General features: G+C 44.6%; 1 long non-coding RNA gene across 1 annotated transcript in view; it reads left to right on the top strand.

Moving 5' to 3' along the window:
- LOC134911482 (uncharacterized) overlaps positions 1 to 25,974 on the top strand; it is a 143,219-nt gene extending 117,245 nt beyond the window's left edge. Inside the window, exon 3 of the long non-coding RNA XR_010176611.1 lies at positions 25,640 to 25,974. This is a non-coding gene — a long non-coding RNA (uncharacterized LOC134911482). The remainder of the gene's footprint in view (positions 1 to 25,639) is intronic.
- Positions 25,975 to 27,518: the final 1,544 nt, after the last annotated feature.

Genomic DNA, 27,518 nt, shown 5'->3' with positions numbered 1-27,518 from the left:
ATCACTCCAGTGCATCCAACATCACCACTGCATCTGACTCAGAATCAGTCCTATAATGCTGTATACTATGCCATAGTGGTGCTTACTATATAATATCACTCCAGTGCATCCAACATCACCACTGCATCTGACTCAGAATCAGTCCCATAATGCTGTATACTATGCCATAGTGGTGCTTACTATATAATATCACTCCACTACATCTAACATTACCAATGCATCTGACTCAGAATCAGTCCCATAATGCTGGATACTATGCCATAGTGGTGCTTACTATATAATATCACTCCACTACATCTAACATCACCACTGCATCTGACTCAGAATCAGTCCCATAATGCTGTATACTATGCCATAGTGGTGCTTACTATATAATTTCACTCCACTACATCTAACATCACCACTGCATCTGACTCAGAATCAGTCCCATAATGCTGTATACTATGCCATAGTGGTGCTTACTATATAATATCACTCCACTACATCTAACATCACCACTGCATCTGACTCAGAATCAGTCCCATAATGCTGTATACTATGCCATAGTGGTGCTTACTATATAATATCACTCCACTACATCTAACATCACCACTGCATCTGACTCAGAATCAGTCCCATAATGCTGGATACTATACCATAGTGGTGCTTACTATATAAATATACTAAAAAAAAAGACACACATATTTATATAGTGTCACTTCCCTTCTATCTGCTGATCCCACCCATTATAAAAATGTTTACAGGTGCAATACATAGAACATAGCAATTATCAAAATAAAACTTAAACATCCTGTCTGGCAATGATAGGTTAGAAGCTACTGTACTGTAGCAGCTGGCATAACTTTATGGTGATAATCACACCAAACTACATGCTGCAGCATACATTATCATTTACTGTGCGTTAGTTCTAATATATACAATAAATATATATTATATTTATATATATATATATATATATATATATATATATATATATATATACACACACACATACACATATGAGTAGCAGGCACTCTCACTCCTTTAGTATATGGCCGCGGTGCACATTGCAGACAGTTCATGTATCCAATCCAATGTACAGCACTCAGTGGACTTCTTTATGCAAGAATTCAAAACAACAGCTTTTCTTTGCAACGTTTTGGGTTTATTACCCTTTTTCAAGCAGCATAGTCAGCCAAATGATTGTGACATCCAAAACAATTTAAATACCCTTACCTCTGGTAGAAGCGCTGGGAGCTCCCTCCCGCCTCCGGCAGCACGAGTCCAACTTCGAGGTAGGTCAGTAACATCCGGTGTCTTCTGCCTGACAGGTGCCACCATAGCAACCGATGGTCAGAGCGCATCCATGCACCGATTCTCCACACCAGAGATGGCCCTAGGCCTAGGCAAACTAAGCAAATGCCTAGGGCACAAGCAGCTTCTGCTGATTAAAATGATATGTGGCATGCCTATATTCTGTGTGCAACTGCGGCTGTATCTGCATAAGAAATGCTATGCTGCAGTGTATTTCTGGATAGCACTGTAACGTAGGATTTCATATGCAGATACAGCCACAGTCACCAACGCCGCATATCATCTTAATCAGCAGAATCTGCCTATGCATCCTAGTCACACAGCAATGCAAATAATAAGATTTTACTTACCGATAAATCTATTTCTCGTAGTCCGTAGTGGATGCTGGGGACTCCGTCAGGACCATGGAGAATAGCGGCTCCGCAGGAGACAGGGCACAAAAAAGTAAGCTTTTAGGATCACATGGTGTGTACTGGCTCCTCCCCCTATGACCCTCCTCCAAGCCTCAGTTAGGTACTGTGCCCGGACGAGCGTACACAATAAGGAAGGATCTTGAATCCCGGGTAAGACTCATACCAGCCACACCAATCACACCGTACAACCTGTGATTTGAACCCAGTTAACAGTATGATAACAATGAAGTAGCCTCTAAAAAGATGGCTCACAACAATAACAACCCGATTTTTTTGTAACAATAACTATGTACAAGAATTGCAGACAATCCGCACTTGGGATGGGCGCCCAGCATCCACTACGGACTACGAGAAATAGATTTATCGGTAAGTAAAATCTTATTTTCTCTGACGTCCTAGTGGATGCTGGGGACTCCGTCAGGACCATGGGGATTATACCAAAGCTCCCAAACGGGCGGGAGAGTGCGGATGACTCTGCAGCACCGAATGAGAGAACTCCAGGTCCTCTTTAGCCAGAGTATCAAATTTGTAAAATTTTACAAACGTGTTCTCCCCTGACCACGTAGCTGCTCGGCAAAGTTGTAATGCCGAGACCCCTCGGGCAGCCGCCCAAGATGAGCCCACCTTCCTTGTGGAGTGGGCATTTACAGATTTAGGCTGTGGCAGGCCTGCCACAGAATGTGCAAGTTGGATTGTGCTACAGATCCAACGAGCAATCGTCTGCTTAGACGCAGGAGCACCCATCTTATTGGGTGCATACAGGATAAACAACGAGTCAGATTATTCTGACTCCAGCCGTCCTGGAAACATATATTTTCAGGGCCCTGACAACATCCAGCAACTTGGAATCCTCCAAGTCGCTAGTAGCCGCAGGCACCACAATAGGTTGGTTCAAGTGAAAAGCCGAAACCACCTTAGGGAGAAAATGAGGACGTGTCCGCAGTTCTGCCCTGTCCGAATGGAAAATCAGATATGGGCTTTTGTAAGATAAAGCCGCCAATTCTGATACTCTCCTGGCTGAAGCCAGGGCCAGTAGCATGGTTACTTTCCATGTAAGATACTTCAAATCTACCGATTTGAGAGGCTCAAACCAATGGGATTCGAGAAAATCCAAAACTACGTTTAGATCCCACGGTGCCACTGGAGGCACAATCGGGGGCTGTATATGTAGTACACCCTTGACAAAAGTTTGTACTTCAGGCACTGAAGCCAATTCTTTCTGGAAGAAAATTGATAAGGCCGAAATTTGAACCTTAATAGACCCCAATTTGAGGCCCATAGACAATCCTGCCTGCAGGAAATGTAGGAATCGACCCAATTGAAATTCTTCCGTTGGGGCCTTCTTGACCTCACACCACGCAACATATTTTCTCCAAATGCGGTGATAATGTTGTGCGGTCACTTCCTTCCTGGCTTTAATCAAGGTAGGAATAACTTCCTCTGGAATGCCCTTTTCTTTTAGAATCCGGCGTTCAACCGCCATGCCGTCAAACGCAGTCGCGGTAAGTCTTGGAACATACAAGGTCCCTGCTGAAGCAGATCCCTTCTTAAAGGTAGAGGCCACGGCTCTTCCGTGAGCATCTCTTGAAGTTCCGGGTACCAAGTCCTCCTTGGCCAATCCGGAGCCACGAGGGTCTCTTGACCTGGCGCAATATCTGTCCAGTTTCTTGTTGAGGCGAGATGCCATCATGTCCACCTTTGGTTTTTCCCAACGGTTCACAATCATGTGGAAGACTTCTGGATGAAGTCCCCACTCTCCCGGGTGAAGATCGTGTCTGCTGAGGAAGTCTGCTTCCCAGTTGTCCACTCCCGGAATGAACACTGCTGACAGTGCTATGACATGATTTTCCGCCCAGCGAAGAATCCTTGCAGCTTCTGTCATTGCTCTTCTGCTTCTCGTGCCGCCTTGTCTGTTTACGTGGGCGACTGCCGTGATGTTGTCCGACTGGATCAACACCGGCTGACCCTGAAGCAGCGGTTTTGCCAGGCTTAGAGCATTGTAGATCGCTCTTAGCTCCAGTATATTTATGTGAAGAGACGTCTCCAGGTTTGACCACACGCCCTGGAAGTTTCTTCCCTGTGTGACTGCTCCCCAGCCTCGTAGGCTGGCATCCGTAGTCACCAGGACCCAGTCCTGTATGCCGAATCTGCGGCCCTCTAACAGATGGGCACTCTGCAACCACCACAGAAGAGACACCCTTGTTCTTGGTGACAGTGTTATCCGCTGATGCATGTGCAGATGCGATCCGGACCATTTGTCCAGTAGATCCCACTGAAATATTCGTGCGTGGAATCTGCCGAATGGAATTGCTTCGTAAGAAGCCACCATCTTTCCCAGGACTCTTGTGCATTGATGTACTGACACATTTCCTGGTTTTAGGAGGTTCCTGACAAGTTCGGATAACTCCCTTGCTTTCTCCTCCGGGAGAAACACCTTTTTCTGAACAGTGTCCAGAATCATTCCCAGGAACAGCAGACGTGTCGTCGGGGTCATTTGAGATTTTGGAAGATTCAGAATCCACCCGTGTTGTTGAAACACTACTTGTGTTAGTGCTACTCCGACTTCCAGCTGTTCTCTGGACCTTGCCCTTATCAGGAGATCGTCCAAGTAAGGGATAATTAATACGCCTTTTCTTCGTAGAAGAACCATCATTTCGGCCATTACCTTGGTAAAGACCCGAGGTGCCGTGGACAAACCAAACGGCAGCGTTTGAAACTGATAATGACAGTCTTGTATCACGAACCTGAGATACCCTTGGTGTGAAGGGTAAATTAGGACATGCAGATAAGCATCTTTTATGTCCAGGGATACCATGAAGTCCCCTTCTTCCAGATTCGCTATCACTGCTCTGAGTGACTCCATCTTGAACTTGAATTTCTGTATGTACAGGTTCAAGGATTTCAGATTTAGAATAGGTCTTACCGAACCGTCCGGCTTCGGTACCACAAATAGTGTGGAATAATACCCCTCTCCCTGTTGTAGGAGGGGTACCTTGACTATCACCTGCTGAGAATACAGCTTGTGAATGGCTTCCAATACCGTCGCCATTTCTGAGGGAGACGTTGGTAAAGCAGACTTTAGGAACCGGCGAGGGGGAGACTTTTCGAATTCCAACTTGTAACCCTGAGATACTACTTGCAGGATCCAAGGGTCCACCTGTGAGCGAGCCCACTGTGTGCTGAAAGTCTTTAGTCGACCCCCCACCGCCCCTGAGTCCGCTTGTACAGCCCCAGCGTCATGCTGAGGGCTTTGCAGAAACCGGGGAGGGCTTCTGTTCCTGGGAAGGAGCTGCTTGCTGCCCTCTCTTACCCTTTCCTCTGCCTCGGGGCAGATATGACTGTCCTTTTGCCCGCTTGTTCTTATAGGACCGAAAGGACTGCGGCTGAAAAGACGGTGTCTTTTTCTGTTGGGAGGGGGTCTGAGGTAAAAAGGTGGATTTCCCGGCAGTTGCCGTGGCCACCAGATCTGATAGACCGACGCCAAACAATTCCTCCCCTTTATACGGCAATACTTCCATATGCCGTTTGGAATCCGCATCACCTGACCACTGTCGCGTCCTTAAACTTCTTCTGGCAGATATGGACATCGCACTTACTCTCGATGCCAGAGTGCAAATATCCCTCTGAGCATCTCGCATATAAAGAAAAGCATCCTTTAATTGCTCTAAAGTCAATAAAATACTGTCACTATCCAGGGTATCAATATTTTCAGTCAGGGAATCCGACCAGACCACCCCAGCACTGCACATCCAGGCTGAGGCTATTGCTGGTCGCAGTATAACACCAGTATGTGTGTATATACTCTTCAGGGTAGTTTCCAGCCTCCTATCTGCTGGATCCTTGAGGGCGGCCGTATCAGGAGACGGCAACGCCACTTGTTTTGATAAGCGTGTGAGCGCCTTATCCACCCTAGGGGGTGTTTCCCAGCGCGCCCTAACCTCTGGTGGGAAGGGGTATAGTGCCAATAACTTCTTAGAAATTAGCAGTTTTCTATCTGGGTTAACCCACGCTTCATCACACACGTCATTCAATTCCTCTGATTCTGGAAATACTACAGGTAGTTTTTTCACACCCCACATAATACCCCTTTTTGAGGTACCTGCAGTATCAGAGATATGCAAAGCCTCTTTCATTGCCGTGATCCTGTAACGTGTGGCCCTATTGGAAAATACGTTTGTTTCTTCACCGTCGACACTAGATTCATCTGTGTCGGTACCTGTGTCGACTGACTGAGGTAAGGGACGTTTTACAGCCCCTGACGGTGCCTGAGACGCCTGGGCAGGTACTAACTGGTTTTCCGGCCGTCTCATGTCGTCAACTGACTTTTGCAAGGTGCTAACATTATCACGTAATTCCATAATTAAAGCCATCCATTCCGGTGTCGACTCCCTAGGGGGTGACATCACCATTACCGGCAATTGCTCCGCCTCCACACCAACATCGTCCTCATACATGTCGACACACACGTACCGACACACAGCAGACACACAGGGAATGCTCTTATCGAAGACAGGACCCCACTAGCCCCTTGGGGAGACAGAGGGAGAGTTTGCCAGCACACACCCAAGCGCTATAATATATATGGTAACAACCTTATATAAGTGTTGTTCCTTATAGCAGCTTAAATATATCAAAATATCGCCAAAAGGTGCCCCCCCCTCTCTGTTTTACCCTGTTTCTGTAGTGCAGTGCAGGGGAGAGTCCTGGGAGCCTTCCTCACAGCGGAGCTGAGCAGGAAAATGGCGCTGTGTGCTGAGGAGAATAAGCCCCGCCCCCTTTTCGGCGGGCTTTTCTCCCGGAGTTTTAGCTATATGGCATGGGTTAAATACATACATATAGCCTCAATGGCTATATGTGATGTATTCTTTTGCCCTAAAGGTATTAAATATTGCTGCCCAGGGCGCCCCCAGCAGCGCCCTGCACCCTCCGTGACCGTTTGGTGTGAAGTGTGTGACAACAATGGCGCACAGCTGCAGTGCTGTGCGCTACCTTCATGAAGACTGAAGAGCCTTCTGCCGCCTGATTCCGGACCTTCAATCTTCAGCATCTGTAAGGGGGGTCGGCGGCGCGGCTCCGGGACGAACCCCAGGGTGAGACCTGTGTTCCGACTCCCTCTGGAGCTATGTGTCCAGTAGCCTAAGACTCCAATCCATCCTGCACGCAGGTGAGTTGAAATTCTCTCCCCTAAGTCCCTCGATGCAGTGAGCCTGTTGCCAACAGGACTCACTGAAAATAAAAAACCTAAAAACTTTTTCTAAGCAGCTCTTTAGGAGAGCCACCTAGATTGCACCCTGCTTGGACGGGCACAAAAACCTAACTGAGGCTTGGAGGAGGGTCATAGGGGGAGGAGCCAGTACACACCATGTGATCCTAAAAGCTTACTTTTTTGTGCCCTGTCTCCTGCGGAGCCGCTATTCTCCATGGTCCTGACGGAGTCCCCAGCATCCACTAGGACGTCAGAGAAAAGACGAATTTAAAGCAAAGAAAGGTGACATTCGCAGAGCTGGCCAGGAGCTGCCAACTGACTCATGCCAGGCATCTCCTGTTGCATGGCGTATTGAGGCAAGATGTATGAGGACACATCTGTATCCAGACAGAGACAGAGGTCACAGTGTTAGTGGCCATGTGAGTGCTGTGCGTGGGTGGGTTGATTGTGTAATAGTGTTCGGCATACAGATGGGTCCACTGTTGTCTTGACTAGTTTTCTGCGCCTAGTCACAGCATTACTTATTATCATAAACCCTTCATCTATTGTTCTCAGATGCAATACAATACAGAGAACAATACAGCAGGGGATTAAGTCATTACAGCAGGGGATTAAGTCCGACTGGCCAGTCTCAGTTAATCCTATTAAAGGTCAAGATAAATGTGGACCCATCTGTATGTGTAAGGGCCATTATGTGTATAAGAGCATAAATAAAAGTTGGTAAATGTGTAAGGTGCATTATGGTTATAAGGACATTAATAATGTGTGTCATGTGTAAGGCGCATTACTGTGTGCTATTAGGTGTATGTAGGCATTACTAATACATGGCAATATGAGTATAAGGTGCTCTACTGTGTGATGTAACATACAGAAAGGGCATTATTGTGTGGCGTAACGTACAGAAAGGGCACTACTGTGTGGTCAAATGTGAACAAAGAGCAATATGGTGTGGTGTAATGTGAATAAGGAAAAGCAATATGGTGTGATGTAATGTGAATAAGGAGCAATTCAGTGTGAATAAGGGGCAGTACTGTGAGGATTAACGTACATAAGGGAAAGTGGTACTACTATATGATGTAATGTGAATAAGGGACACTATCGTATGATATAATGTGAACAAAGTCGCACTACTGTGTGGCGTAATTTGATTTGGGGGTACTGGGATATGATCAATTATTATATGTCTCAAATTTGCCGTGTTATGTCTGGCATCTTTGAAATGCTTCGCTATCTGCTGATCCGAACCGTTTCCATTGATGGCTGCTCTTATGGCAGATCTGTGTAGTGCCATACGTTCTCTACAAGAAAAATAAAAATATTGTGATGAAATTTATCCCCCCGGGACGCAGCCTAAACCTAATCCCCCCCCCACCCCTGTATTTTGCCCTTGGTGTGAGCACTCATAACCAGGAGAGTATTTTGCTCAAGCTTCTGCTTAATTCTCTTGATAAACAACTGTGTGCACATGTCTATGCACTTCTCTGTGTGTAGTTTGTATTTCTCTGTTTTGTAGGGAAATTATACACTCTTTCTTATTTTACATTATTTATTAAAAGCTAAGTTCTATACTTAATAGTGGGTTTTTGCCTCCGGTAAGAGAGTACTTTTCTTTCCTCCATTACTACCAAGGCTTCTAGGATGAAAACTTTGGGCCTTAAGAAATAGAAATTGTATAAACACTAGTTGTAATACGCTTACTCTCAATCAAAAGATTAAAATCAAGAAAATTCATCTTGCTAGCACTATAGTGATAAGTAAATTATATCTGTGCCACATCATATTCACTCTGTTCTATCAAAAATAATTTTATGGACATGAGACCCATGGGTATGCGGGATTATAGTGTATAAATTAGTAATGTCAATACTGAACATCCAACTTTTATCTGGAAGCTTCTGTAATACATCTAGTTTGTTCAACAAACTCATTGGGGGAGATTCAAATGTTTGAAAAGTCAGTTGGGAGTCTGTTTTTTCCTATCTAATAGACAGGAAAAAACAGACACCCAACTGACTTTTCAAACATTTGAATTTCCCCCATTGTATCCAAAAGAAATGTCAGCTTTTTCTTTATCAGGGGTTGTAACAATGAATCCAGAAGTGTAGCTGTAGGTTACCCTTACCAATCTTAGGAAAAGTGTACAGGGCTAGAACTTGAGGTAATTCTGGTAACAATATATCCTTGATTTTTTCTGTAATAAGGCCACAATTAACCGCCATTAATAAAATCTCAATTAGCTTTGTCCTACATACACTAGTAGGGTCTTTGTTGAGATTTTTTTTTTAGAATGCTGTGGTTCAGAAAGCTGGCGTACAATTTCCTTATCATAGTCTGCTAGGTTTGTAGTACAAATGTGCCCCCTTTATCAGCAGGACGTATTATAAGGTTTTGATTTTGTGCAAGACCCTTTAAGACCTGATGCTCTAGTGGAGATAAATGTGGATGTGAAGATGGCATTGTTCTCATTTTCTCTTCTACTGTATGTCTTGTTACAGTAATCTAGAAAAAAAGTTTTTATGCTTAGATTATAAGACTGAGGTCCAAAAGATAATTTACCTTTAAATTTCATTAATTGCGGTGGAATCGATGCTGCAATAGATATACTATCTTCCTTAAAAATTATTTAAGTTTCAATTTGTGGATTAACTCACACTTCTCAATATTACAGGTAAACACATCAAATGTGGTTGTGGGCACAAATGATAATCCTTTTGATAATAAGCTAAACTCACTATCAGATAAATCATATGATGAAAGATGAAATATTAAGTCTTTCAGGATAGCAGTGTACGTCCCACACAACCTCTGCCTCTTGTACTGTTGCCCTCTTCTCGTGATTTTCTTTTTGGATCTACTTTTCCAGTTCTTGTACGCACACCTAAAGGGCCTCATGCTTGATTTTGTTTCTCACTCTCCTTATTAGTACTCATAAATTCCTGATTTGGGGTCAAACCTTGATTTTCCACGTGATTGTACACGTCTATTCCTTCTAAAAAATGGATATCTATCCTCACCTGAGTGTGTGCAGGATAACCAGCGGTAAACTGTATGTTTTTCATAGTCTAGCTCTCCTTTTATAAGCTTCTCCTTCTTATATCTTATTAGATCTATTTTATAAGAATTTAGCCGATTCTTCAGTTTGTCCATCCAATCAGTCTCAGCATCCGCTGTTAAAGTTGACATATTTATTCTTTCAAATGCTTGTATTTTATCCTTAATTACTTGAAGCTCTTTAGTAGATTGCTCAATGACTAACACAGTTAAATCAAATGAGCACTTATTCAAAATGCCTATCCAACGTGTACAGAATGGATCAAAATGGGCGATCGTCGGACAATTGCGAACCCGAAAGCGTAAGGTATTTTTTTTAGCTTTGTAATAACTTAAAGATAAACCATGGAGCTATAAAACTATCCTTTTTCTTAAGTTTCAATAAATCCCTAAACACAGTCTCAGGTGATACAGATTCAGCTTCATAAATCATACCGCTTTGGTATAGGATGGCTTCAACCTCTGATTCAGAAAAAGTATGATTGTCTCCAATCGGATAATGAAAGGGACTAAGTGCATTATCAATTTCATCCATAGTGTCAGTAATTTTTAAAAGACAAGAGGTAATATTAGTTAATCTAGAATATGTGCTCCACAACACCTGCATGAAATCTCAGTCCAATACATTTCCAGAGAGTGCTTTCAACATATACTGCTGTACGTATGAATCCAAAAAGTGCTTAAATATCAATTGCAGACCAAATGCTATCCAATAGGTCTCTATAAGGTGCTACTTCAAGATAGTGCAAAATATATGCTTCAGAAGGTGCCTGATAGTAAATGCAAAGCAATGCTATCCAGTAAATCTTCATAAAGCGCTACATCAAAAAAGTTACACATAAAGTACTCATTCATATTCTTCAAAAAGCGCTCAATATTTGCTACAGTTCAATAGTATCCGGTAGATCTCCATAAAGTGCTACTTCAAAACAGTATATCACAACGGATGCTGTGAATTTGTTTTCAAAAGTGCTTAATATCACTTGCAATTTAATGCAATTATCTCCCTACTGTATCTATCATTTGCAAAGTCTTTAAAGTTTTTAGAGTGACCATATTATCCCTTTTACCTGGGACACTCATGGGTTACACAGGTTCTGTGGCTGAATAAAGCCATCTGAAATGTAGGCTTGAAGTCAGCCAGCCACAGAACCTGTGTAATCCATGAGCTTCCCAGGTAAATAAAGTGCATACCTCACTGTTAAAATCAATTGGCTATCCATTCTGGTTAGCATGATTATTCCAAGATGACAGATGGTATAATGTAACACAGTGATGGATGCCCAGACTTGAGAACTCACTCCGTGGTGTCTACTCACACATATCCAATCCAGGGTCTGGCACTCCAAACAAAATAATTGATACTGCTGCCGGCCCCCTCACATGAAGATAAATACAGCAATGTTGGCGTGGCACTCCAAGCATGAATAAATACGCACACATAAGTGGAAATACTTTCAACGTCTCAATATTTTAGTCATATTGTCAAGATAAAAAAAAACATCACAACATACCTCTTAATATATGTCCCGTCCACCACGTGTAATGCTGGGTTAGGGACCAGGGCCGGATCCAGGGGGGCGAACAGGGCGAACGCTCCCCCTAACAGTCATAGCCACGTCCACTTACATGATGGTTTTGGCGGCCACATTGCCAGCCACAGCCACCAGGTCCAGCAGCGGCATGAGGAAGATCCCAAGATAGCGGGGCAAGCTGTCTTCGGCGCACAATGGGGAGAACAAGCTGGATGAGCAGTTCCTGACGCTGCTGGTCAGACAGGGGCTGTGTGCTGGCGGCTTCTCCATTATGGGCACGGTCACCGCGGGAGATGGGGGTAAGCTGCCACGGGTGCCAGCGATCCAGTGCAGCAGCGATCTCCCTCTGCTGGCATCGCTCATCTTCCTCCCCTGACTTCCCCGCCGTCAGCGCCTGCAGCAGCCAGCATCTCTCACCTGAAGGTGGATCCTTCATAGCGGCAACATCCCCCTCCCCAGCATCCGGCTACCCATACAAATACATGGCACGCTGCAGCAACGCCAGCCCCACAGGCATGGACAGGGTTGTGCTGGCTCCCTGCACTGCTGGGAGGTGGGGGTTGCTGCCAGGTGATGGTCTGTGGCTGCACAGACATCCCTCCTTCTCTTCCACGTGTCCCCTAGCCCCATCTGCCATCATCACATGATGTCACCCCCACCATGGGCAGTGTGTGCCGCCCATCGGTGTGTTAGTAGTTACATGTGCCCGGTGTGTGTGTGCTATATAAGAAGTACATGTGCAGCCTGTCATTGCTTTATATAATCTTTAGAGCATTAATGGACAGTTGGGATGGGAAATGGGAGGAGTAATGAGTGTAAGGGAGGAGTCAGAAATAAATAAACCGCCCCCCCTAAAAGAAAAGTCTAGATCCATCCCTGTTCGGGACCGGGATCGCATTACCGCCCTTCCATTGCGCACATTGTAGACACCATCAGAAATAGACGTTAAAATGAAAAGTGTATTCCCATCACCATGGAGACAGGGTTACATTGCGAGTATAATAAGATCTCAAATAATCATGAGATGTATTCTATAGTAAAATATACAGTGTAACAACTAATATAGCAATAAATAGCAAATAGTGTATCCATTAGCGTAACAAAGCAAGTATCATAAAAGGTTATAATACATATAATTGCATGGAAAAGAAACAATTACAGCTTTTATGTTATTATACTTGAAACCTCATTTAGATACTAATTGATTCATAGTATGAACTCACAAGAACTAAGCATTATCACTCTAATCCTTTCACTTGAAACAGGAATAAGAAAATAAGAATTTACTTACCGATAATTCTATTTCTCGGAGTCCGTAGTGGATGCTGGGGTTCCTGAAAGGACCATGGGGAATAGCGGCTCCGCAGGAGACAGGGCACAAAAAAGTAAAGCTTTTACCAGATCAGGTGGTGTGCACTGGCTCCTCCCCCTATGACCCTCCTCCAGACTCCAGTTAGGTACTGTGCCCGGACGAGCGTACACAATAAGGGAGGCAATTTGAATCCCGGGTAAGACTCATACCAGCCACACCAATCACACCGTACAACTTGTGATCTAAACCCAGTTAACAGTATGATAATAGAAAGAGCCTCTTAAAGATGGCTCCTTAACAATATAACCCGAATTTGTTAACAATAACTATGTACAGTATTGCAGATAATCCGCACTTGGGATGGGCGCCCAGCATCCACTACGGACTCCGAGAAATAGAATTATCGGTAAGTAAATTCTTATTTTCTCTATCGTCCTAAGTGGATGCTGGGGTTCCTGAAAGGACCATGGGGATTATACCAAAGCTCCCAAACGGGCGGGAGAGTGCGGATGACTCTGCAGCACCGAATGAGAGAATTCCAAGTCCTCTTTTGCCAGGGTATCAAATTTGTAGAATTTTACAAACGTGTTTTCCCCCGACCACGTAGCTGCTCGGCAGAATTGTAATGCCGAGACCCCTCGGGCAGCCGCCCAAGATGAGCCCACCTTCCTTGTGGAATGGGCCTTAACAGATTTAGGCTGTGGCAGGCCTGCCACAGAATGAGCAAGTTGAATTGTGTTACAAATCCAACGAGCAATCGTCTGCTTAGAAGCAGGGGCACCCAACTTGTTGGGTGCATATAGTATCAACAGCGAGTCAGATTTTCTGACTTCAGCCGTCCTTGAAATGTATATTTTTAAGGCTCTGACAACGTCCAACAACTTGGAGTCCTCCAAGTCGCCAGTGGCCGCAGGCACCACAATAGGTTGGTTCAGGTGAAACGCTGATACCACCTTAGGGAGAAAATGCGGACGAGTCCTCAGTTCTGCCCTATCCGAATGGAAGATTAGATAAGGGCTTTTATAAGATAAAGCCGCCAATTCAGATACTCTCCTGGCGGAAGCCAGGGCCAGTAACATAGTCACTTTCCATGTGAGATATTTAAAATCCACCTTTTTCAATGGTTCAAACCAATGGGATTTGAGGAAATCTAAAACTACATTTAGATCCCACGGTGCCACCGGAGGCACCACAGGAGGCTGTATATGCAGTACTCCTTTAACAAAAGTCTGTACCTCAGGAACTGAGGCCAATTCTTTTTGGAAGAATATTGACAGGGCCGAAATTTGAACCTTAATAGATCTCAATTTGAGACCCATAGACAATCCTGATTGTAGGAAATGTAGGAAACGACCCAGTTGAAATTCCTCCGTCGGAACACTCCGATCCTCGCACCACGCGACATATTTTCGCCAAATGCGGTGATAATGTTTCGCGGTGACTTCCTTCCTTGCCTTAATCAAGGTAGGAAAGACTTCTTCTGGAATGCCTTTCCCTTTTAGGATCTGGCGTTCAACCGCCATGCCGTCAAACGCAGCCGCGGTAAGTCTTGAAAGAGACAGGGACCCTGTTGTAGCAGGTCCCTTCTCAGAAGTAGAGGGCACGGGTCGTCCGTGACCAACTCTTGAAGTTCCGGGTACCAAGTCCTTCTTGGCCAATCCGGAGCCACTAGTATTGTTCTTACTCCTCTTCACCGTATAATCTTCAATACCTTTGGTATGAGAGGCAGAGGAGGAAACACATATACTGATTTGTACACCCAAGGTGTTACCAGTGCGTCCACAGCTATTGCCTGTGGATCTCTTGACCTGGCGCAATACTTGTCCAGTTTCTTGTTGAGGCGAGACGCCATCATGTCTACCATTGGTCTTTCCCAACAGTTTATTAGCATGTGGAAGACTTCTGGATGAAGACCCCACTCTCCCGGGTGAATATCGTGTCTGCTGAGGAAGTCTGCTTCCCAGTTGTCCACGCCCGGGAAGAACACTGCTGACAGTGCTATTACGTGATTCTCCGCCCAGCGAAGAATCTTGGCAGCTTCTGCCATTGCACTCCTGCTTCTTGTGCCGCCCTGTCTGTTTACATGGGCGACCGCCGTGATGTTGTCCGACTGAATCAACACCGGTTTTCCTTGCAGGAGTGGTTCCGCCTGGCTTAGAGCATTTTAGATTGCTCTTAGTACCAGAATGTTTTTGTGAAGAGACTTTTCCAGGTTCGTCCATACCCCCTGGAAGTTTCTTCCTTGTGTGACTGCTCCCCAACCTCTCAGGCTGGCGTCCGTGGTCACCAGGATCAAATCCTGTATGCCGAATCTGCGGCCCTCCAATAGATGAGCCTTTTGCAACCACCACAGAAGATATACCCTTGTCCTTGGCGACAGGGTTATTCGCAGGTGCATCTGAGGATGCGACCCTGACCATTTGTCCAACAGATCCCTTTGGAAAATTCTTGCCTGGAATCTGCCGAATGGAATTGCTTCGTAAAAAGCCACCATTTTTCCCAGGACTCTTGTGCATTGATGTACAGACACCTTTCCTGGTTTTAGGAGGTTCCTGACAGGTCGGATAACTCCTTGGCTTTTTCCTCGGGAAGAAAAACCTTTTTCTGAACCGTGTCCAGAATCATCCATAGGAACAGCAGACGTATCGTCGGAAAACAGCTGCGATTCTTGGAATATTTAGAATCCAGTCGTGCCGTCGAAGAACTACTTTAGATAGTGCTCTTCCGACCTCCAACTGTTCTCTGGAACTTGCCCTTTTCAGGTCGTGCAAGTAAGGGATAATTTAGATGCCTTTTTTCTTTGAAGAAACATCTTTTCGGCCATTACCTTGGTAAAAAGGCCCGGGGTGCCGTGGATAATTCAAACGGCATCGTCTGAAACTGATATTGACAGTTCTGTACCACGAACCAGAGGTACCCTTGATGAGAAGGACAAAATTTGGACATGGAGGTAATCCTTGATGTCCAGGGACACCATATAGTCCCCTTTTTTCCGGTTCGCTATCAATGCTCTGAGTGACTTTATCTCGATTTGAACCTTTTATGTAAGTGTTCAAAGCATTTTAGATTTAGACTATGTGTCACCAAGCCGTCTGGCTTCAGTACCACAATATAGTGTGGAAAAATAATACCCTTTTCCTTGTCGTAGGAGGGGTACTTTGATTATCACCTGCTGGATATACAGCTTGTGAATTGTTTCCAATGCTGCCTCCCTGTCGGAGGGAGCCGTTGGTAAAGCAGACTTCAGGAACCTGCGAGGAGAAGATGTCTCGACTCTCCAATCTTTACCCCTGGGATAATACTCGTACGATCTAGGGGTCAACTTGCGAGTGATCCCACTGCGCCCTGAGACTCTTGAGACTACCCCCCCACCTTGAGTCCGCTTGCACGGCCCCAGCGTCATGCTGAGGACTTGGCAGACGCGGTGGAGGGCTTCTTTTCCTGGGAAAGGGCTGCCTGCTGCAGTCTACTTCCCTTACCTCTATGTCTGGGCAGATATGACTGGCCTTTTGCCTGCATGCCCTCATGGGAAAGGAAAGATTGAGGCTGAAAAGACGGTGTCTTTTTTAGCTGAGATGTAACTTGGGGTAAAAAGGTTGGATTTCCCAGCTGTTGCTGTGGTCCCCAGGTCCGATGGACCGACCCCCAAATAACTCCTTCCCTTTATACAGCAATACTTCCATCTGCCGTATGGGATCTGTATCACCTGACCACTGTCGTGTCCCTGACATCTTCTGGGAGATATGGACAACGCACTTATCTTGATGCCAGAGAGCAAATATCCCTCTGTGCATCTCACATACATATATATAGAATGCATCCTATTAAATGCTCTACATGAATAAAATATTTTCAGTCAGGGAATCCGACCAAGCCAACCCAGCACTGCATCTCCAGGCTGATGGCGATCGCTGGTCGCAGTATAACCACCGTATGTGTGTATATACTTTTTAGGATATTTTTCCAGCTTCCTATCAGCTGGCTCCTTGAGGGCGGCCGTATCTGGAGACGGTAACGCCACTTGATAAGCGTGTGAGCGCCTTATCACCCTAAGGGGTGTTTCCCAACGTACCCTAATTTCTGGCGGGAAAGGGTATAACGCCAATATTTGCTATCGGGGTAACCCTACGCATCATCACACACTTCATTTTATTTTATCTGATTCAGGAAAAACTACAGGTAGTTTTTTCACTCCCACATAATACCCTTTCTTGTGGTACTTGTAGTATCAGAAACACGTAACACCTCCTTCATTGCCCTTAACGTGTGGCCCTAATGAGAAATACGTTTGTTTATTCACCGTCGACACTGTATTCAGTGTCCGTGTCTGTGTCTGTGTCGACCGACTGAGGTAAATGGGCGTTTTTAAAAACCCCTGACGGTGTTTCTGAGACGCCTGGACCGGTCCTAATAGATTGTCGGCCGTCTCATGTCGTCAACCGACCTTGCAGCGTGTTGACATTCTCACGTAATTCTCTAAATAAGCCATCCATTCCGGTGTCGACTCCCTAGAGAGTGACATCACCATTACAGGCAATTTCTCCGCCTCCTCACCAACATCGTCCTCATACATGTCGACACACACGTACCGACACACAGCACACACACCGGGAATGCTCTGACAGAGGACAGGACCCACCAGCCCTTTGGGGAGACAGAGGGAGAGTCTGCCAGCACACACCAAAAACGCTATAATTATATAGGGACAACCTTATATAAGTGTTTCTCCCTTATAGCATCTTTTATATATATACAATATCGCCAAAATCAGTGCCCCCCCTCTCTGTTTTAACCCTGTTTCTGTAGTGCAGTGCAGGGGAGAGCCTGGGAGCCTTCTCTCCAGCTTTTCTGTGAGAGAAAATGGCGCTGTGTGCTGAGGAGATAGGCCCCGCCCCTTTTTCGGCGGGCTCGTCTCCCGCTATTTTTGAAGTTAGGCAGGGGTTAAATATCTCCATATAGCCTCTGTGGGCTATATGTGAGGTATTTTTTGCCTCTAATAAGGTTTTTATTTGCCTCTCAGAGCGCCCCCCCCAGCGCTCTGCACCCTCAGTGACTGTTGTGTGAAGTGTGCTGAGAGGAAAATGGCGCACAGCTGCAGTGCTGTGCGCTACCTTAAGAAGACTGAGGAGTCTTCAGCCGCCGATTTTGGACCTCTTCTCTCTTCAGCGTCTGCAAGGGGGCCGGCGGCGCGGCTCCGGTGACCATCCAGGCTGTACCTGTGATCGTCCCTCTGGAGCTAGTGTCCAGTAGCCAAGCAGCAAATCCACTCTGCACGCAGGTGAGTTCACTACTTCTCCCCTAAGTCCCTCGTTGCAGTGATCCTGTTGCCAGCAGGACTCACTGTAAAGTAAAAAACCTAAGCTAAACTTTCTCTAAGCAGCTCTTTAGGAGAGCCACCTAGATTGCACCCTTCTCGTTCGGGCACAAAATCTAACTGGAGTCTGGAGGAGGGTCATAGGGGGAGGAGCCAGTGCACACCACCTGATCTGGTAAAAGCTTTACTTTTTTGTGCCCTGTCTCCTGCGGAGCCGCTATTCCCCATGGTCCTTTCAGGAACCCCAGCATCCACTTAGGACGATAGAGAAATACTGTCATTTAACCCCCTTGGGTGAACTACTCACAGCCGATGTATCCATCTAGCTTTTATTTGTAATAATTTGAGAGGCCAATTGCCAACTTTTAAAGATACAGGAACACAATCAATCATTCTATATCTAAGGCTACTTAGAGAATGCCTATGTTCATGGGACAATACAGAGCATCTATACGTGCGGCGCTCTCCACTTGGGGAAGCAAGCGACCTGTGGCTTGTCATTTTTTTTGAACATAGGGGGTCATTCAGAGTTGATCGCACGCTGGAACTTTTTGCATCCCGTGCAATCAACTAGATGCCGCCTATGGGGGAGTGTATTTTTGCATAGCAAGGCTGCGATCGCTTGTGCAGCCCTGCTATGCAAAAAAGTTTTGTGTAGAACAAGACCAGGGTAAGAGTTACTTACCCTGTGTGATGAATCCAGCATTGCAGGTCCCGGAATTGACCTCAGACATCCGCCCTCCAAACGCCTGGACACGCCTGCGTTCCCCGCACCACTCCCAGAAAACGGTCAGTTGACACTCACTAATGCCCTCTTCCTGTCAATCTCCTTGCGATCGGCTGTGTGAATGGATTCTCCGTTAAATCCATCGCTCAGCAACGATCCGCTTTGTAGCCGTACGATGCGCCTGCGCATTGCGGTGCATATGCATGCGCAGTAGTAACCTGTTCGCTGCGCTGTGAAAAATGGCAGCGAGCGATCAACTCGGAATGACCCCCATAGTCTCAAGGACTGCACACTAAAAACTGCCAGCAGAGATTGTATACTCAGATTGCACTAGTAAGTATCAGAAAAACCTATGATAACTATACAGTCAACGAAAGACAAACCACATCTAATCTGTGCAAAATACAGCAACTACCATATATGGGCTTCCGCCCACCAGCGGAAGTCACAAGATGTTATATAGCATTCCATGTTATTTAGCATTCCATGAATAAAAGGAGCGCACACAGCCACATAACCGTATCACCAGAAGTGATGCAGCAGCCTGGTAATAAATTATGGAGGGCGGAAGTAGCATCACCGTCAACCAGATCCAGCAGGCAACTTGGTATCAGGCAACCAGCCATCTGAAAATTCACATACGTATCACCAGAAGGGACTGTCGCGTTACATGGATGGGAGAAGTAACAATATCGCCAACGATGACCACCGGGCAGGCAGAAACATAAAGGCCACCAATTGCGGGGCACATGTGGTCCAGGCAACCTAGTCAATGTGGCATGTAAAAAAAACTAAATTTGATCCGACTGATCATTTTAAAAGGGAACTTCATGGCATCAGTGATATGGGTTTATCTAATGGATGGCTCGCTGAACAAACGGTTACATTTCTTATGCTGGAATTTCTAAAGATTCCGCTCCTCTACATAGCCTAAGGTGTATAAGACCTTGGGCTCCCCTTCAGGGAGACCAATTATTTCGTCCAGAGGTTCCCTTGGACAACCTCTGTCCTAGTACGTTGATTACTATACCATCTCTAACTTGTTAATTGGGACCCTCTTGTCAACAATTATCTTTATTCTGCTACAAATGCAGTCACCACCTCAAGGAAAGAATTTCCTTCTCCAATATATGATCTGTTGTTAAAACAGGTTCCAGATGGCTTACACCAGTGGTTCCCAACCTCTGTCCTCAAGTACCTCCTACAGTTATGTTTCCCAGGTCTCCTCCCAGGATTTCAAGTGAAATAATTTGCTCCACCTGTGGGTCTTTTAAAATGTGTCAGTGAGTAATGAATACACCTGTTCAACTGCTCGGTGACCTGGAAAACATGAACTGTTGGGGGTACTTGAGGACCGAGGTTGGGAACCACTGGCTTACACCACAGAAGGGAGCATACAAATACTCGGGTTGTGTTAATTGTACACACACGTTGACGATCACCCTATATCTGTTTCTAGTTACCTGATTCATGATTGTTTCAATTTTGATTTGTTGTCTACCTAATCATATGCCCATGTAACAAAATATATGTGGCAAAATGATCAGGATGCTCTAGAAAAGAATAGGCATGCACTGGTCATCTATTAAAAAAAAATCACAATTGGGCACTGGTGCCAGCACACCACTGGTAGGAAGACACTTTCATGCTAAGGGTCATACTATCTGGGACTTTTGCTTTATGCCTGTTGACTACATTACATCTTTGCGGAGAGGTGGAGACATAAACAAGCTATTGTTACAGCTCGAGTGCCAGTGGATTTATAAATTGAACTCTCTAGTGCCCAGGGGCCTGAATTAAGAATTTTCTCTATTCCCATTTCTGTACAGTAGTTAGGACTCCCCCCTCCCTTTTTCTTTTTTTACTTTAGGGGGTTGCTGTGCAGGAGTTATTACCCTTTTTTTCATCTCTATTTGCTTCATCATATGCCCTATATTTACTTTGTAATATTGGGTGACCACTGAAGCAGTCTTTGGCCATACTTTATGTTAACTTTAATCTGTTGTTGTTCAGAGTCTGCTTTTTCTACTTTAGCGCTGACCCTAGTCACCTTTCAGATTCTAATTTCACATATAATTGTGGGCTTATATACATTATTGTCCATGTTTTGATGACATCGGTGAGTGTTGATCTTTATTTTTATATTTTGTTTTTCTGTTATTTTATGGTGCCTGCCGCCTTGACAGTGTGGGCTGCACCATATGTGTCAAGTGATTGGTGGCCTTTTGGTTCCTGCTTGTCTGGTGGTTATGTTTGGTGATATTGTTACTGCTGCCATCCATGTAGTGCCGCTATGTCACTTCCGGGGATGCATAGCCTTCTGGATGTGGTTGGCGGTGATGCTACTTTCACCCTCCATAAGTTGTTACCAGACTGCCCTATCACTTCTACTGACATGGTTATGGGGCTAGGTGCACTCTATTTATTCATGGAACGCTATATGACATCTTGTGACTGGCGCTGGTGTGCAAAAGTCCATATATAGTAGTTCCTGTATTATGCACCAGAGATTTTCTTTAATGTACTCAGGCATAGCTTGTGTCTCAAGAATCAACTAAGAATAAGTTCGACCCTTTGGAGGAGCCCTGCCAGGTATGAGGTCTATGGGACCTTATCAGCAGCTTGCTCACTGAAGACATCCGCAAAATCTTTGTAGGGTACAGGTATTTCTGGTGAGATATCAGCAGAACGTGGAGGTAACGCAAAGCAGAGACTAGACTGGAAACAGTAAGGACTACAGGCAGTAAACTGCACGGTGGACCAGTTGATCTGTGGATTGTTTAACTGTAGACAAGGAAATCCTAACACTATATCATGATCCAGGGATCACGAGGAATTCGATCTGTTCTGTGTGTAAAATTCCAATGTGCAGAATAACGGGAATTGTCTGCTGAGTCATAGTCCCCTTATGCGATTTCCATCCACCGCGGTCAAAGAATTTGTATAAGGAACATCTCTAACTGGTAGTCCAAGACTCCGAAAAATAGAGAGATAAAGGAAAGTGAGCGGCGCACCAGAATCCAAAACAGCTAAGAGAAACGTGGGTCCTTCAACAGATTCAATAGTGGCTGGAAGACTACAGCCTGGATTGGGAGAAGGTTACCATAACACCCCTAACCTGACTTCTCCATTACAAGTTAGGTTCTGGAGTTTCATGGACAAACAGGACAGGAGCCAATGAAATGATAAGCAGCAGCACAGGAAAAACATAGTTTCTCTCGTTGCCTCATAGAGCATTCTTCTGGCATGTGATGAGATCTATTTAATTGCATAGGTTCATCAGAAGAAGTAGGCAGAGAGGAGGCTCGAGATCGATTTGGATGCACAAGGACATCAGGTCATACAATTTATTAGGGAGATCACGGATTGCCCGCTCGCCCTTAATTTTGACTGAAAAACCATTCCAGAAGGCCGCCACCAGTGTGTCATTGTTTCAATTTACCTTAGATGTAAATGTCTGGAACTGGACCACAAACTGTCTTGCCAAATCCGAAGAATGTCTGCTGAAGCCAATGATGGCCTACCTAGCTTGTCAAAGATTTTTCTCAAAGTGGCTATAAAGTTCTTATAATTGGATTAAGGAGGATCAGCAAGTTCCCACAATGGTGATACCCAACTCAAGCCAGAGAAAGAAAGAAAAGTGACACAGTGACACAACTACTTTGGTGAGGGCCATGGGGAAATTATGAGGAAGCAGTTCAAAGTGAACGTCACACTGGTTCAAAAAACCTTACACAACTTTAGGTTCCCATAGAATTTATTCGGAGTAGGCAGTTGGAAGCGAGATACAGAAGTGCTGGCTGGAAGAGCTGGTGAAGCTGGAACAGAAGCAGTGGTGGTGACAACCAAAGATTACTGAATACTGTCCAAACACGTGGAAAGCTCTTGCAAGAATTTAACTATCTGCCGCTGAGAAGATTTCTGACCTTCAAGCCTTCTCAAGATACTGTGAAGAGCCCCTGAGCAAATGACCTGGTCTTCACCCAAATCCATGGGCCCAGAACAAACTGTCAGCTCTATAGATTCTGGTGGACTCAAACTGGACACTGGCACTGGTACTTGGCACTTTATGCAGGAAGCTAGCAGGGTGTAGTTCTTGTGCATGAAAGTAACTGGTTATGAGGTGATTAGTGATTAACTCAGGTGCTGTGTATAAATGAGGATACTATTGTGATTTTCAGTGTAAGTGACTGAAATGCTCACTATGAGCAAACTGGAACCAAGAGCCACGGGAATACAGGGAGTGTACTGTATGTAACTTTTCACTTGACCAGGCTGTATTCAGCAACTGCAGAAGCAGGCGTATGATTGAACTGACTAAATAGGAGCTTAAACTTAGTCGGACTGGACCCCAGGAGCCACAGGAGTGTAGTGCAGAGATTATTTGTAAACATAACTTGCACTAGGCCGGACTGGTACAGTAAAACTCAGGAACACAAGCGCACAGACTGTATATTATCTTGCACTTGGCCGTACTGGAAACAATAAACTCTGGAGCAGAAGTGTAAGTGCACAGGCTGTGCACAGGAAAACAGTAGTAATTGCAACTTGCAGGATATAATACTTTGCAGGTGGATATACTGGTCTCTAGCAAATAGCAGGAACAGGTTAGTACCTGAGGTGCTCAGGAGGAGAATTAGATCCGCCTGGAACAGAGAACTGCTATAAAGCAATGTTGTTCTGGGCGATTTGCAAGTGTCAGTGGAAGTACTTTATACTGCTGTACAACCATTGTATGACAGAATTAGGTGACCAGATTAGCAGCTGCAATTGGATGAACAGTAGTCAGTTGACCGTCAGTAACATGGCGGAGACCAGTGCCGGCAGGAAAGTGCGCAGGGTGACCGCATGGCAACTTGGGGTGCTGCGGCCACCAAGGGAACCGCCAAGGGAGGCGATCAGGATGCTGCTCACTGGAGACTACCATCCAGACTGAGCAGCGCAGCGGTAAGTGACAGGGAGTAATTCTCTGATGCCTTACACTCCTCTGTATACAAAATAGATGCAATGATGATTTAAAAAGTACAGACAACTTTTATTCACACCATACATATTACAAAAATAAAAAATATATACACCAGTGCTGAAAAAAATGGGTGTACATTGTATGACACATGCAATTCACTCTGTAAACAGATACTTGTTTGCCAGCTCAGCCGACAGCCGAAAACGGCACAGCCAGTTTGATGTTACTCACAAACACAGCCTCAAGAGGAGCACCTGTGTGCGGGTGTTTGTTGACAGGAAGAGTGCGGGTGCTTGTTGACAGGAAGAGTGCGGGTGTTTGTTGACAGGAAGAGTGCGGGTGCTTGTTGACACAGGTGTTCCTCTTAAGGCTTTATTTGTAACATCACACCGGCTGCGCCGTTTTCGGCTGAGCTGACAAACAAGTATTTGTTTACAGAGTGGATTGCATGTGTCATACAATGTACACCCATTTTATTCAGCACTGGTGTATATATTTTTTATTTTTGTAATGTGTATGGTGTGAATAAAAGTTATCAGTACTGTTTAAATCATCATCGCATCTATTTTGTATACAGAGGAGTGTAGGCTTGAAAAACACTCCATAAAGAAACCGAGATAGGTGGATTACCATTTGATTGAGAATGAGTATGGTACGCATCTTCATCTGAGAAAAAATTACACCAGTTGTTAAAGATACTTTTATATGTGGAATCACACGTGATAGATTGTGAGTCCGGTATGCATTGCTGTAAAGATCCTGGATGGAAATAATTTTACCCTATGATATGGGAACGTATTACACTATGGCCCTCATTCCGAGTTGTTCGCTCGCAAGGCGAATGTAGCAGAGTTACACACGCTAAGCCGCCGCCTACTGGGAGTGAATCTTAGCTTCTTAAATGTGCGACCGATGTATGCGCAATATTGCGATCACAAACGAGTTAGCAGTTTCTGAGTAGCTTCAGACTTACTCTGCCTGTGCGATCAGTTCAGTGCTTTTCGGTCCTGGTTGACGTCATAAACACACCCAGCGTTCGCCCAGGCACTCCCACCGTTTCCCCGGCCACTCCTGCGTTTTTTCCGGAAACGGTAGCGTTTTCAGCCACACGCCCCTAAAACGCCGTGTTTCCGCCCAGTAACACCCATTTCCTGTCAATCACAATGCGAACGTCGGAGCGATGAAAAAGCCGTGAGTAAACTTACTTTCTTCATAGCAAAGTTACTTGGCGCAGTCGCAGTGCGAACATTGCGCATGCGCACTAAGAGAATTCTCACTGCGATGCGATGAAAATCTCCGAGCGAACAACTCGGAATGAGGGCCCATGTTTTTGCATTATTTCTCTTTTTTATATATATGGTGACCTATCTGAGACAAGAAACACGTCACATCTGAGTTAGACAGAAGAGTGCGTCATCTAAAGAGATTATATGGACATTAGTATCAAAAATAATCCTTTCTGTATGAAACAACACTAAGCGCTTTAGACTTGGGAATTTACATTTTTGAATTTGCAGCAAGCCACTGAGCCCACAGCATGGCGAGCGCAGCTTTGTTGCGTTCAGCCCCCTGCCGGCATTCTGGCGGTCGGGAACCCGGCGTTGGTAATATTGTCATATTGGCAATCTTGTTATAATAGCGTTGTGGCATCATTAAATTTAAGTTGTATCAAATGGGATTATAAAATGCATTGTTAATAATGATGAGATATAAGGAATTGGCAGACATTTCTGTGGAGAATCATTATCTGCAGAAGGTGCATCAATCAATCAATTATAAATGTGCATTATTTATGCCAAAACATTATTTGTATTGTTGCTAGGCACGAGAAAACATCTTTGAAAAAAGTGCTGCTTCAGAAGACAAAAGCAGAGAGGAGGCAGCTAAAAAGAAAAAAAAAAACTATAGAAGTGACTTTGTAAAGAGACTGCAGGATACACAAAAAGATTCTGAGAGAAGCAGAAAATGTACCATGTCAACAAAAGCTACGAAGACCAAAGGCAGTTGAAAATATCTCTGACAGGTCAATACAGAATTATGCTGCAGGGCCAGTACCCATTGCTGGGAAGGAACCCCTATTGTATTACAGTAGGGACGGGGAACCTTCGGCCCTCCAGCTGTTGTTGAACCACACATCCCAGCATGCACTGCTACAGTTTTAGCATGGCCAAATAGCAAAACCGTAGCAAGGCATGCTGGTATGTTTAGTTCAACAACAGCTGGAGGGCCAAATGTTCCCCATCCCTGGATTACAGGAATCGGAATCTCAGAAAAAAGATTTGAGGGACAGAAGTCACTGAGTCACACGGTGAAGACACAAAACAAAAAAGGAGATTCCAGGTGATGGGCAAAAGGGATTACCTGTACCTTAAATATTTGTAAGGTATTTTTTTTTCTTCTTTTTTAATAAACTTTATTGACTTTCAGTGACCAACACTTGGACTATCCCTTTTTTATTTTGGGTCTTACCCAAGATTTTTTTTACTTGTGAGTGTAATTAATACATTCCTGGGGCACGTTCAGGACAATAATCCAAATCCATGTGTATTTGTATTACTCTTTCTGAAGTTAAGATAAGTTAAATTATAATATTTTTCATGTGGTTCTAAACAATTCCTTTTGTTCTTTGCCAAAGACTCAGACAGTTCTGCAGAAAGTGATATATAGTACCATTTTAAAGTATTTTGTCATTTCCAGCTCACAAATTCTACTTTCAACCTGTACCTGATGGAAGAGACGTTCAGAGGAAATTACTAATTGTGTTGAAATTAAAAAATATTTAGTTCAACATGTATGGCAATTTCACGAATACATACTCAATAGTGAGGTCAGCCATGGTAACTTTCTCAAGTTAATTCTGCTTCTAAGTAAAACCATGTAGATGAAACAAAAAGGGTGTAGATTCTGACCACAGGCTGAATGTTTAATCTTTTTATAAACTGTATATACATATACAGTACCACCTCAATACATGTTGTCTGTAACCTAAACAAGGCAAGGTTAAAGAATCCTTAATTCAGTGCTCGGTGGAGGTATATCCCAAGTTTAAAGTGTGAGACGTGCATGGACCAGACCCCACTAGCACCACAGCTAACAACCTCCCTACTCCCTACAGTCAGGTACATCTGACCTGAAGTGGCGTAAGTTCGTCCCAGTTGCCCAGAGGCAAGATAAATATTGGTGCCCCCCTATTTCCTATATTAAGATAAATAAGTGTGTGTGTGAGTGTGTGTGTTCTGAAAAAAATGTATATACTGTATTTATACATTTAATATGTCTTTTATTTTAAATCACACATTTCTTAGCAGTCATACCCAGGATTAGAACCCATGACCTGTTACACTAACAGCAGACACTTTACTGATGGAGTTATTTGCTCCTGTAGAGGAAGCATGAGAATTCTAACTAAATGAAGTTACGTGTACTTGTCAGAGAAGTATCTTCATATAGTTAAAATTCTCATATTTTCTATACAGGGGCAACAGCTTCATTAGTAAGGTGTCTGCTTCTAGTGTAATAGGATGTGGTTTCTAATCCTGGGTGTGACACTTGTAAAATGTGTATATTCAGTATAATAAAGAGGGTGTGATTTGCAGCTATCAATTAACTTAATTGAATTCAATGGTGTCACAGAATGGGAGGAGAGGTGCCCCCCTTCAGAACAGGAGCCCGGCGGCAGATGACTCCGTTGCCTCCCAGAG

The sequence above is a fragment of the Pseudophryne corroboree genome, chromosome 4 (assembly GCF_028390025.1).
Source record: "Pseudophryne corroboree isolate aPseCor3 chromosome 4, aPseCor3.hap2, whole genome shotgun sequence".
In the NCBI taxonomy this organism is placed as follows: domain Eukaryota; kingdom Metazoa; phylum Chordata; class Amphibia; order Anura; family Myobatrachidae; genus Pseudophryne; species Pseudophryne corroboree.
The sequence above is the reverse complement of the archived record's forward strand: the minus strand, read 5'-3'. Positions and strand labels throughout refer to the sequence as shown.